This window comes from Sminthopsis crassicaudata, chromosome 2 (assembly GCF_048593235.1).
Source record: "Sminthopsis crassicaudata isolate SCR6 chromosome 2, ASM4859323v1, whole genome shotgun sequence".
Classification (NCBI taxonomy): Eukaryota; Metazoa; Chordata; class Mammalia; order Dasyuromorphia; family Dasyuridae; genus Sminthopsis; species Sminthopsis crassicaudata.
The window spans coordinates 454,693,888-454,707,431 of NC_133618.1; the positions used below are offsets into that span (position 1 = coordinate 454,693,888).

Below are 13,544 nucleotides of genomic sequence, written 5' to 3' on the forward strand. Positions count from 1 at the left end.
CAGGTCCTCCTGAATTCAGGGCTGGTGTTCTATCCACTGCCCCACCTAGCTGCCCCTTGGACTGAATTATCTTCACTGAAGGATTTCAAGCACAGGCTCAGTGATCATTTGTCATGTTGATGGTAGAAGGATCCTTGTCCAAGTCCAAGGACTAGGTGACCTCTTAAGATCTTTTCTAACTCAAAGATTCATTTGGGTCATACAGAATCTGCAATCTACTAACCCTCTAGGTCTTTTTCAGATAACACTGCTATTTAGCTTTGTCTCTTGTACTAATAAAGCTGATTTTTTTTTAACCCAAATGGTTGCTTTTTATTTATTTCTGATGAGAGTTAGGAAAAGGGGAACCCCTTTTGGGTCAGTGCAACGATAGTCCCGTAATGGCACAGAGTCCCCTGTAAAAGAAATTTACAGGCTTGAAAACCTAGATTGATAAAAAAAAAAAAAGGTTTATTGTAGGGATTTGGAAGTAAAGTTTAGTTAGTAAAGTTGAGGGTAGAGATAAAAGAGCACCAGAATAGGTCTGGTGATCAGAAACCCTTGACATGACTGGCATAAAGATGCCATGCTTAGGACTTCTGAAAAACGTGGACTCCAAAGTAGCCCCTTTTATAATGGGGACTCTTGGTGATCTTGAAGGTGGGTGGAGTCCCAGGCTCCTGGCCAGTTTTTCAGCCAGGGTCAGCATTGAATAGAATTCAATGGGTTTTCAGGTAAGGAAGAAACTGTGCGGTTGGGAAAACCCAAGTTAGCTCAGATCTGGTGGGGGCTGGGGGACTAGATTTGTGAATCAAAAGATCCTAGCTTAAAGGAACTTCAACCCTTATCATTTCTGTTAGATTTCATCTGTTTGTTGCTGTTCACTCATTTCAGTCTTTTGACTCTTTGCAACTCCAACTTGGGGTTTTCTTGGTAAAGATACTGGAGTGATTTGTGGTAATCTTCTCCAGTTCATTTTACAGATGAAGAAACTGAGGTAAACAAGATCAAGGGACTTGCTCACAGTCATAGAAATACTAAGTGTCTGAGGCCAGAATTGAACTCATGAAGGATGAATCTTACTGACTCAAAAGTCATAGCACTATGTCTACTTTACCACCAAGTTGCCCTAAATTTAATCTTAGAGTCATTTAGAGAAATTTAATTATATTATGATTCTCTTATTGTTATATTATTTTTAGTTCTCAGGATCTCTTTCATATATCTATTTTTTCCAACTTTGTATCTTCCACAGATCTGATAACCATGCCACTTATGCCTCTTATCCAAGTAGTAGATAAAAATGTCACTGTGTACAGAGCCAAGAAGAGATTCCTGTGACTCTGCTATTGACATCTTCTTCCAAGCTATCATTGATTTATGAAGGACAGCTCTTTGAGTCTATTTACTTACAATTCTTATTCCATCTAATTGTACGTACCATCCTGTAGCCCTCATTTCTGCATATTTGTCATAAGAATAACATGAGAGAATTTTTAAAGCCTTTGCTAAAATCTACATAAGCTATATTTATGGCATTCCCCTATCCTTCTAGCATAGTAACCTAGTTTTAAGAAAGGAAATGTTATTCTTACGTAATAGTATTTTATTTTTTCCAAATACATGTAAAGACAGTTTTCAACATTCATTTTTGTAAGATTTTGAGTTGCAAATTTTTTCTCCCTTCTTTACCTTCTCTTCCCTAAGACAGTAGGCAAACTGATATGGACAATTATTTTACACATTATTTCAGCCCTATTAGGATATGATATTTTTGATGAAGCCTGGCTGGTTCTTTGGGATCATTGGTTGGTTACTTATTTAGACGTGAACTCATTATCTCTTAGAATTTTGCTAGAAATAAAAGTCAGACTCACTAGGGTCTAATTTTTAGCATCCATTTTTCCCCATTATTGAAAATTAGGACAACATTGACTTTCTTCCATTTGGGAAGATTGATTCCTCTGTTCCTTTTTCTCTCCAACCCCCTTCTCTCTCTCTCCCTCTTTCTATGGCTTTCTATCCTTCTCTCTCCCTTTTAAAATTTCTGAATTTCTCAAACTTGTTTCCTTGAATAATGATCTCCTGGTTCTTCTCATTTCACTTTGAATCAGTCCATTTAAGTCTCTCCAGGTCTCTCTGAAATCATCCTGCTGATCGTTTCTTATATAACATTTCTCAAACATTTCCACATATGCTATAGAATAGGGAACATTCTATTTTCTATTATTCTTAGGATAAAACAGCTTATCTCCATCATGGAGGAGAGTTTGCATCTTAACATGACCATTCAAAATTTTCTAACAGAAGAACAATCCCATCTTCTAACTTGTTCAAAATCCTAGGATGTAGTTTATCTAGACCCTGTTACTTGACCCATTCATCCTTTCATTTTACAAAGGAAGAAGCTTTAGTCAAAGATATCAAGTGTCTTTCTTAGGGTCACACATTATTTAGTCATATCACAACCTGCATTTAAAGTTGGATTTTCTGACTCTTTTCACTGTGGAATAGTATCTATAATTCCTAATTTCCCCTGTAATACTTGTTAGCTGTGTGATATGGTGTATGTTTCTTTGCTTCTCAGAGATCTCAGTTGCTTCATCTGTAAAATGGGAATAAAAATACTCTACCTTCCTGAAGGCAGGATATTAGACTAGATAATCCTTTGAATTCTCCTTAAGGTTTAAGAACAGTGTAAGGGTTATGATCTTTAGGTTTCTAGGTAGCTTTAAGATGGCATGTATAGTTTATAAAGTTGATTTAGTTGTGAGATGGTGTGTCCCTGACAATTTTTTTTTTTTTTTTTTTTTTTTTTTTTTTTTTTTTGCTGTTACTGAGATGTGGCTGAGAGCCCTCTTGTTTTCATTCTGAACTTGTTTCCCAAAGAGTTCTTGGAGGTACTTTCTTTTCTTCACTTTCCACGCTGTCCTCAGCAGTAGTACAAGCAGGAGAAAACTGTGGCCAAGAAGCAATTCTCGGAAGGCCAGCCATCTTCTGGGGTGACATCCTGCCTCATTTCCTTTTCAGCTTTGGGTTGGCTTAGCTCTGTGCTGCATTGGAGAGAGGGGGTTGCCTTTGCATATGAACTTTCAGAAGAACAAGCCTGGTTCAGGAGAGTTTCTGATAGAATTGTCTGAGCTCCTATAGCCTGGGACTTTTTTTTCCTTGGAGTCAGTGTGCTAGGTCATGCCTCCTAGCCCTGAGGGGGAGGAAGAGGATGAGGTGGAGGTGGAGGTGGGCAGATGATGTGAGAGTGGAGGGAGGAGGAGAGTGTAGGTGGTGGAAGGAAATCAAAGAGCTCCAGACTTAGTAAAAGAAATTGTTTTTGGAATTTGGAATTTCAAAATTTCACACTCAACATTTCTATGACAATAAAAACCCAGATAAAAATCTATGTCATGCCACTGGTTTTCACCTCTTTAGGTTTTCTTCTTCTTCTGATTTTAAACAGAAACTATTATCAGTTTGATTACTATTTCCTTTTCTGAAATGTGGTTTAATTTCGTAAGTAGCTAGTGGCAGAGCTGAATCATAGGAAGTGTCAGCTTGCAGCTTGTATACACCAGTGGTTACCAAATTGTGGTTTGGTGACACCAGTTCTTACTTGCTTTGTTTTAGTGATCCCCATTCCACAAGTTTGCATTGTAAAGTTAGGAAAATACTTTTTTCTCCTATATAGTAAATGACATGTTCATGATCATTGATGGGCAATTTGTATGTGCTTTTTTAAAAAATGTATATTTTTAAAAATCTATTGAGGATCACAGGATCACATGGAGTAAAAAAAAAAATATTGAGGCTCTCACACAAGTAAAATCTAAATTAATTGATTATAATACATACACACACACATACATAATACATTTTTTTTGGTTCCTTTGGGAAGGGAAGGAGATTGAATGATGGGAAGTTTTAAGGTCTGTTCTTTTTTAAAATTATTTTTAATTTTTTATTGAAGATTTTTATTTTCAAAACATATGCATGGATAATTTTTCACTATTGACCCTTGAAAAACTTTTGTTCCATTTTCTTCCCCTTTTCCCCCTACTCTTTCCTCTAGATGGCAAGTAATCTAATATATGTTTAATATGGTAAAACATATATATAAATCAAATATAAGCATACATATTTATACAATTATCTTGCTGCACAAAAAAAAATCAGATCAAAAAGGAAAAAAAATGAGAAAGAAAATAAAATTCAAGGAAACAACAAAAGAAGTGAAAATGCTATGTTGTGATCCACACTCAGTTCCCATAGTCCTCTCTGTGGGTGTAGATGACTTTCATCATAAAAGATCATTGGAATTGGCCTGAATCATCTCATTGTTGAGAAGAGCCACATCCATCAGAATTGATCATCATATAGTCTTGTTGTTTCCTTGAATAATGATCTCCTGGTTCTTTTCATTTCACTTTGCATCTGTCCATCTAAGTCTCTCCAGGCTTCTCTGAAATCATCCTGCTGATCATTTCTTATACAACAATAATATTCCATAACATTCGTATATAAAGTCTGTTCTTAAATGTAAAATATCCTAATCCTACTCTTTGGCCATAAAAATAATTAGAATCACAGACCATAAAAGGTCAATTCTGGAAGAGATCTTAGAATATATAGAATGTCCTGAAAGTTTTAATGCTGTTTAAGCTTTAGTAGATTTAACCGCTTGATTTATAGTAGTTTAAACTCCTTCCAAAGACTTTTTGAAGCACCCTGCATAATGCCAGAGCTTGAAGAAACTTTAGACAGAGAATGTAGAATGTCAGAGCTGGAAGAGACCTTGGAACAGATAATGTCAGAATTGAAAAAGAGATAGAGGTCATCTAGACCAAAACTTCTTAAACTGTGGATTGCAACCCTATATGGGGTTGGGTAACTGAATGTGAGAGTTGTGAAATTATGATTTATTATCGGCAAATGTTTGCTTTATCTATTTTATATGCTTACATATCTGGGGTTGTGTAAAAATTTCTATGTTGAAAAGAGGTCAAGAGTGGAAAAATTCTAAGAACCTCTGATTTGGACCAACTCCATCTATCTGGGGAAACAGAGTCAGAGAGGAGGAATTGATAAGAATGGGGAGTATTGAACTCTAATCAATGAATATAAATAAATAGTCTGTATTTAGGGACAGGGATAGTGACTAGGCCTGTGATTTCATTGTAATAAGGAGATTCCAGATGAGGAAATTCCTTTTAAATGCAGGTTAGCTCTTCTACTGACTTGCCCAGTCAACATGTATACAACTAGCAAATATCAGATGCTACTAAAGCTTAACAGCATTAAAACTTTTGGGATACCCTATATGTTCTAAGGTCCTTCCAGCATTAATCTTTTATGTTCTGTGATTGTCAATTTTTTTAACAGTCAAAAAGTAGGACATTTTATATTTAAGAACAAACTTTATATCTGAATGTTATGGAATATTATTGTTCTATAAGAAATGATCAGCAGGATGATTTCAGAGAGGTCTAATAGACTTACAGATACTGCTTATTATCTGTTCATTCTGGCATGCAACTTCATTTTCTGTGGTATAGGTCAGTAAAAGGGCTAGATACAAGTCAGAATGAAAAGGAAAGGGAAGGAAAAAGTGAGATAAGTATATATAGAACAAGAGAGAGAGGGATGTGGTGACAGAGGAGGGGAAGGAGAGTAAAAGGAAAGCTCAGTAGGTTTTTAGGTGTGTTTAGTGGGAACTTAATGGCTACAGTCACATCCTGCTATTCTCTAGAGCTGTGAATATCACCAAGTCAAATCAACATTCATTTATTGGGTGCTACTACCTGTCAGAAATTGTGCTAAGGGCTGGGTTTGAAAGAAAGGCAAAAAACAAACAAACAAACAAAAAAAAAAAAAAAAAAAAAAAAAAAACAACCTCTTGCCCTCAAGGAGGTCTTAGTCTAAGTCAATGGGCAACACCATTATTGCTGCTCTGAAGTGTCTTCCACTTTACCAGAAAATCAACCCTTTCTCAGCTAGGAACCAGTTTTTCTGCTTTTAGAGTCAAAGTTAAGGATCACAATTCAAAGTTTATTTTGTTTATATTTCCATGGAATTTGGTGACATTTGCATATGCCCAAATGAATGACTAAGATTTTAGAAATCTACTTTGAGTAATTAGAAGTGTTGATTAATTTGCTAGCTATGGTTGGCAAACTCCTTTGAGATGCAAAAGCTGTTTCACCTTGTCATCCCACAATTAGCAGCACAGGAATGAGACTTTAATTTCATTGTTCTGAGGCTTTCTCCACATCAACCAAGTCGAAATTTGGGGGGGTTTCTATCAGGGATAGTTATTGCAATTGACAGCTGACATTGATATAGTGGTTTGAGTCTTATAAAGCACTCACATAATCTCATTTGAGCTTCATGGCAATTCTGGGGAGGTAGATTGTTGCTGTTTTGGTTCAGTCACAACCCCATTTGGGGTCTTCTTGGCAAAAATACTAAATTGGCTTACTTTTTGTTCTTCAGCTCATTTTACAGGTGAGTAACTGACTTGCCCAGGGTCACCTCGCTAGCAAATGTTTGAGGACAGATTTGAACTCAGGAATATGAACTCAAGGCCTGACACTTAGCTGCCTATGTGGTAGGTACGATTATATTTATATTAGTTATCATCATCATCATCATCATCATCATCAACACATCAGTTTTTTATTTGGTTTTGTTTTGTTTTATTGTTTGCTGAGGTAATTGGGGTTAAGTGACTAGCCCAGGGTCACATAGCTAGGAAGTGTTAAGTGTCTGAGACCACATTTGAACCCAGGTCCTCCTGACTTGGGGCTGGTGCTCTATCCGCTGTGCCACCTAGCTGCCCCAACATAACAGTTTTACAAATGAAAAAAAACACTGAAATTCAGAAACATCAGATGATGTACCCATTGTTACATAGCTAGTAATTGAAGTAACATTTGACCCTAAAGGTTTTCTGACTTAAGTCTGGCACTCTAGCTATCATGCTATGGACTGCTCCCCAGAGTATGAGAGGGTAGAGGAGATGTTTCCCCCAAACCCTTCTAATACTAAAACTTGTTTTCCCAAGATGCCTTCTAGTGCTAACACCCCTCCAATGCCATATAGTTGTAGTTTCCTTGGTGTATCTTGCATCTCTGTCAGAGGAGTTCTGTCCTTCCACAATTACATTAAGACCCAAGCTGCTATATGTCTGGAGTGACATTGATGTGGAACAAATGGTTTATAGCTTCTTTGCTCTCATCTTCTTTGTGTAGCTCATTTCTTAACCACAATTCTCTCTCTCTCTCTTTTTTATTAACAGTTTTTATTTACCAGATATATGCATGGGTAATTTTACAACATTGACAAATGTTGTCAAACCTTTTGTTCTATTTTTTCCCCTCCTTCTCCCTCCGCAGATGGCAGATTGATCAATACATGTCAAATAGGTTAAAGTATAAATTAAATACAATATATGTATACATTTCCAAACAGTTGTTTTGCTGTACAAAAAGAATTGGACTTTGAAATAGTGTACAATTAGCCTGTGAAGGAAATCAAAAATGCAGGCGGACAAAAATAGATTAACCACAATTCTCAAAAGATGTATTATCTATTTTTTTTTTTTTAAGCATATCTTCTTCAGATTTTCCCCATGCATTGGCAAACAGGAGGCTTCAATCAAAAATATTCCAACGGGGTTTTTCCTTACAGATTTCAGCCACCATCTATGATTTGGTCTTTTTCTAAGGTTCCTTGATAAGGTTTAAAACATTTATAGGTTGATAAGGTCAGAACTGAGTATAGATGTTAGTGGGGGGGTGTGGTTCAAGATCACTTTAAATCACCATTTCTTTCTTGAAATTAAGGGCCAACACCCAGTGAAAGAACTCTGAGAGATGACTATGAACCACTACATAGAATTCCCGATCTCTCTAATTTTGTCTTAAATTAAATTAAATTGTCAATGTTGTAAAATTACCCATGCATATATTTGGTAAATAAAAACTATTAAAAAAAAGAAAGAAAGGAAGGAAGGAAGGAAGAAAGAAAGAAAGAAAATAAGGGCCAAGCAGAGCTTTTTAATGTTTTACATTTTGAAGAAAGCTGTCATAGTATAATATCGGATTCACACAGTTGCCCCCAATCCCTTGCAATCTGTGATTCTTAACCACTTTAGAAAGAGCCAGGAAAAGGAAGAGTTAACACTCTGTTGGTGTGAGAAACTTAGGCAAATGGAGTTTTCTTAGTCATTTCAGCTAAATTGGATGATTTCCTTTTGTCTGAACCCATCTTGCTACTCTGCTTCTGCTTGAAGGAATTGAATACTGGAAAGGTCCTTCTCATCATCTTAGCCCCCAGTCTCCTCCTAGTGAAATATCTTCTTCCAGGACAACTTTAGTTCTACTTCTTCCATGAAACCTTCTGTTAATCTCCTCCTTGTGTGGGCCCAGCCATCAAAACAGATCTTTCTGCTAGATTTGGGTTTTAAGTCTGCCATTTCTATGCGTGTGACTTTGGCAGATACTTTAGGCCTTGGTTTTTCTCTCTGAAAATGTGGTTTGATTAGATGATTTCCTTTCCAATTTTAAACCATATGACAGAGCCATCTGCACCCAGAGAGAGGACTGTGGGGACTGAGTGTGAATTATGATATAGTATTTTCATCTTTTTATTGTTGTTTGCTTGCATTTTGTTTTCTTTCTCATTTTTTTTCTTTTTGATCTAATTTTTCTTTGTGCATCATGATAATTGTGGAGGTATATATAGAAGAATTGCACATGTTTAACTTTCCCCTAAGTTTTTCTTCCAGATCTAACAAAACCAGTCCTAGTTCTAACATTCTACATTCCATGTTTTAACATTCTGAGGCTTCTTCAAGCATTAGTGTTCTATAATTGCTTGTGCAAGCAAGCAAGATAGTTTACATAAAGGATGGTGATTATTATTACTGTAATTACTATTATTATCATTGATCTATCCTAAGATTTTGATGGTATGTTATTCATGTTGATATCTTATTGATACAAGGGATACTGATGCATATCATGAATTGTGTCCTTTGGAATGCATTTTGATAGGTTGTGGAAATATAATAAGGAAATTAATTATGTTCTAGGAATGTTGCTGACTTTTGGGAGCATTTAATGTCTATGCCTGATCTACTTATAAAGTGGGAATCTGATAGTAATGGGATTGTAAATTTTTCATAGATATACCTTACCCATGAATCCTGTATTTCATTCCCTCATTACTGAACATATTTTTTATTATAGAAAGTTGTCAATATTTTAATTTCCAAAATAAAATACTTTCAAGATCTGATTAACTCAGATTAATCTTTTCTGCTTAAAAATCTTAGTAATTTTCTATTGCTTTCTATATAAAGTTCACACTCCTTTCCCTATCAGTCAAGATGTTGTAAATTAGCACCAGCTTACCTTTCCTCCTTACCAATTTAATTTAATTCAAGTTATTAAAAACCTGTTATGTGCAAGGAACTGTCCTAGGTTCTGGAGATTCAAAAGGCTTACATTTTACAGTGAAGAGATGGCATTTACATAGATAAATGCAAGATAACTTGAAAAAGGAGAAAGAACACCAAGTCAAAAGAAGGTTCCTGGATTAGATAAGTCTCTAAATTGTCTTTCATCTTTGTGAATGAATCTTTCAGCTGCAATGTAGAGTATGTGATGGGGTATATCAAATGCCTAGAAAGATGAACTGGAAGCAGAATGTGTAATATTTAAAATTCCAGGCTGTGGAGTTTGAATTTTACCCTAAAAGTACTAAAGAATCACTGATGGAATAGGTGAGTGATATGGTCAGACCTATGATTGAAAAAATATACATTTGGTAGCCATATGGAAGACAGATTGAAAAAGGGAGATTCTGGATAAAGCGAGATCAATTAGGAAACTGTTGCTATAGTCTAGAAAATGTAGTGGTTATGAGAATAGATAGAGTTGAAGGATTTTATAGAACTAGAAAAGACTTCAAAACTATTAAAGTGTTAGAGGAAGATGGCATGGGAGTTAAGGGTAAATCCAAGATGGTGAAACAAGATAACAAAATAAATAGCAGTAGGACTGTGCTGGAGCTAGGTCATATTGGATCATGAGAGTTGATTATTTAACTTTGAGGATGAGCACTTCTATCACCTTGTTTTATTAACTGCCAGGGAAAGCAAACTGATAACAAAGTTTAGTGAAAAGAGCAACAGTGGCTAAAGGTGGTAGTGAATGTCAATAATTGCTACCACTAGGTAAGAATAAGGCTGGTAAAAAAAAAAAAAATGTGAAAAAATGAGGCTAAGGTCAATCATCACCTTATGGTGAATCCCTGGTAACAGGCCATCACTAAAACTCAATTAAAACAACTCTCTATAAAGTTGTCAATGATCAGTTAATCACTGAAATATGATGGCCTTTATTCAGTCTTTCTTCTTTATGACCCTTTACTAGAATTTAGTTTTAGTTTTTTTAAACTAAAGTCTTTAGCAAACCTCATTTGGACTGAGGTAATGGCCAATTCAATGATTAAGGGCTAGTGAGGAAAAAAAAAATGAGGCAAAGAATGGCTTTATTAACTAGTCAAAACACGTTGTAAAACTAGTAAAAAAAAAAAAAAAAAATCAATCTGGAAGAGAAAAACTCTCTGGGTTTCTAGCCAAAACAAAAACAGGTACTATTTGTATTGAGGGCCAAAGAAAGACTAAGTTGAGCTTGGCTAGTTTCTAAAGCTTCTTCCTGTATGGATCCCTTTTTGATTTTGCCTAGTTGTTAATACTACTACTCTTTTACATCTGGATTCAGTGGTATAATGAAAACATCATTGGGTTTGGTGCTAGTGTGGACTCTATTAATACAATTATTAGGTCAGTCATTTCCCTAGTCTAGATCTGTTTCTTCTGAAAGTTTCTAGGATTGGACCCAACCTTACTGTTCTGTACATTATGAAATCACAAAAAAACAATGGAATAGTATTAAGGTCCCTTAGTCCCTTAAGGTCTGTGCTCTATTGCTCTAACATTCTGTGTTCTAATTTTTTGTGTTCTAATGTCTCTTTTTAAACTCTTTCATTCTATATGTCCTATGTTTTATATTCTGAGTTCTAAATCTTCTTCCAGGTCTAACATTCTTTATCCTAAGGCTGATTTCAACTTGACAGTCCAAAATTTCTTCTGGTTTCTGACAAGCTATGATTCTTGATAAGTCAGTTATTTGAATCTATTAATTTCAAAACCAGAATAAAAATCACATTTCTGGATTTTTATTTGAGGAAACCCTGGGTTTTTCAACCTCTTGCTACACATGATCAGCCCAAATTTTACCCAATGAAAGGGAAAATAAAAAGAAGGTAAAGTCGTTTGCCAGGCTTGGCATGGATTATCTGCATAAACACATCATGCATTAGAATGTTGGTATGGTTCCCTTATTTGGTAAAATGGTTCCTCAAGCATTCTAAGACTGGGAACTCTTCATATTTCATATTTAATTCCACTGAGTCTTAGTCCAGTGCTAGGGCAAGTAGGTGGCAGAGGGGATAGGGTTCTGGTCTTGGAGTCAGGAGGACCTGAATGCAAATCTATCCTTGTATACTTTGTAGCTGTGTGACCCTGGTAGGTCATTTAACCCTGTTTGTCTCAGTTCTTTATCTATAAAACAAACTAGAGAAAGAAATGGCAAACTATTATGATATCTGAACGAGATGAGGTAAGATCATTCAAGACAGTTGTGAAAATCGAGTAAGGCTTCATCTATTTCAGAGTTTGAGTAGGCCTGAAGGACTTTGGGCATTGATTCAAGGGCATAATTGAGTCCCCTTCCTCCTATCCTCCCATGACACAATTTCCTCCTTATTTCAGTCAAATATAGACAACTATATATTTATTGGTCAAGTTCAATTTCGTGGGTAGTTCTCGTGTTTAGAATGTAAGACTCTCAGCCAATGAGGATGAGGGTCAGTGGTGGGAGGGGGTGTTTTGTGTTAGGGATTAAAGGTGCTGATCCTGCCCACAGGGGGTGCTTTCTCTCTTGTCTACTTGAAGGGTGGGACTTCCTTCTCGGGAGAATGTACTATAAACTTTGCTTTATTCTAGAGATCTCTCCAGCTTTTTTTATTAAATGGTGATCCCTCACCATTTCTGTATCACACATATCTTTGCAAAGAAAACACAAATGGGGTTACAAAGAGTTGGACATGACTGAACAATCACAAGTCCTAGGTGTTGCCAATGCCAGCCTCATAGCTACCATGTGTAAGAGCCAGGACTTGAAGCTAGATCTTTCTAATTCCATGGCTAGTCCTCTATCCATGGTTAAACTATCCTGTGATTCATTTTGTAATGATAGATGTTTAATAACTTTGAAATTGAATTGTCATCTTTTGATTATCTGTTTATCTTGTTCTGGAGTCAGGGCAGAGGCCAATTCTCCTCCCTCCTTTCTACTTCATTCCTAATTTCCAGATTGTCCCCCACATTTAAACTAGATACATCTGGGATTTGTGTTGTAAACATGTGCTGATTAGGCAGCTAGGTGCATAGTGGATAGAGCACCAGCCCTGAATTCAGGAGGACCCGAGTTCAAATCTGTATCAGACACTTAACACTGGCAAGTCACTTAACCCCAGCCTCAGGGAAAAAAAAAAAAGAAATATTAGTAAACATGTGCATATCACTGGCACAGGGGATTTTGCCTCATAGAATTCCAGGGATTTGCCTCGCTGACCTATATGATTAAGGGGAGTATTATTTGAGGCACAGACTTGCTCCAACAGTCCCACAGTTATGTGGGTGAACAAAGCTACTTGCTCTGTGGTACAGGGTTTGGAGTAAGTCCAGGAAGAAAAATGTCCCTGGCAGTTGACAGCTTTAGATCATTAACCTTTAAATCCAGGAATGTAAACCAACAATAAAAGTTTCCAGGGTGGAGGGAAAGGAATGAGAATAATTAAGACTGAGGAGGCAGCAGAGATAAGAAAACCTTGAGGCCAGTGGAGAAGGAAATTTGAAATTTTTAGAGGAGAGAGCACAAAGGAATCCTGAAATCCCACTGTTGCAGCTAAAAAAGACCGCAGAGGTCAGTTAGGCTAACCCCTTCTGAAACAGAAATGCCTTCCGTGGTTTTAGTAATAAGTAGTCATTCAAGATCTGTTTAAAAGTGAGGGATACTGTGTCACAATGTAGTGTCAGAAGCCTCTATCATGGAGGCAGAAGCCTGTTCTCAAGTCTTCTATTGAAACTCTTCTTTCCTCCTTACATCTTCCTTAGAGTACAGAGAACAAATACATAGAAAAGGGTAAATAGGGGTGTGTGTGTGTGTGTGTGTGTGTGTGTGTGTGTGTGTGTGTGTGTGTAAGAGAGAGAGAGAGAGAGAGAGAGAGAGAGAGAGAGAGAGAGAGAGAGAGATACAGACAGAGACAAACAGAGAGACAGACAGTGACAGAAAGATGGAGAGGCATTGAGAGAACCAGAGATAGAGGGGGAAAGAATTATTCATCTCTCTCAGCCTCAGTTTCCTCATCAGTACAAGGAAGATAACACTCATACTACTAATTACATGAAGTGGTTTTGAGAAATGTGATTTGTAAACAAT

General features: G+C 36.5%; 1 long non-coding RNA gene across 2 annotated transcripts in view; it reads left to right on the forward strand.

The window, feature by feature from the left end:
- LOC141557359 (uncharacterized) overlaps positions 1-13,544 on the forward strand; it is a 343,673-nt gene that overhangs the window by 282,520 nt on the left and 47,609 nt on the right. Inside the window, exon 4 of one of the 2 annotated variants that reach the window (XR_012486769.1) lies at positions 6,463-6,577. The exons of the other annotated variant lie outside the window; for it this stretch is intronic. This is a non-coding gene — a long non-coding RNA (uncharacterized LOC141557359). The remainder of the gene's footprint in view (positions 1-6,462; positions 6,578-13,544) is intronic. 2 annotated transcript variants of the gene reach the window in all.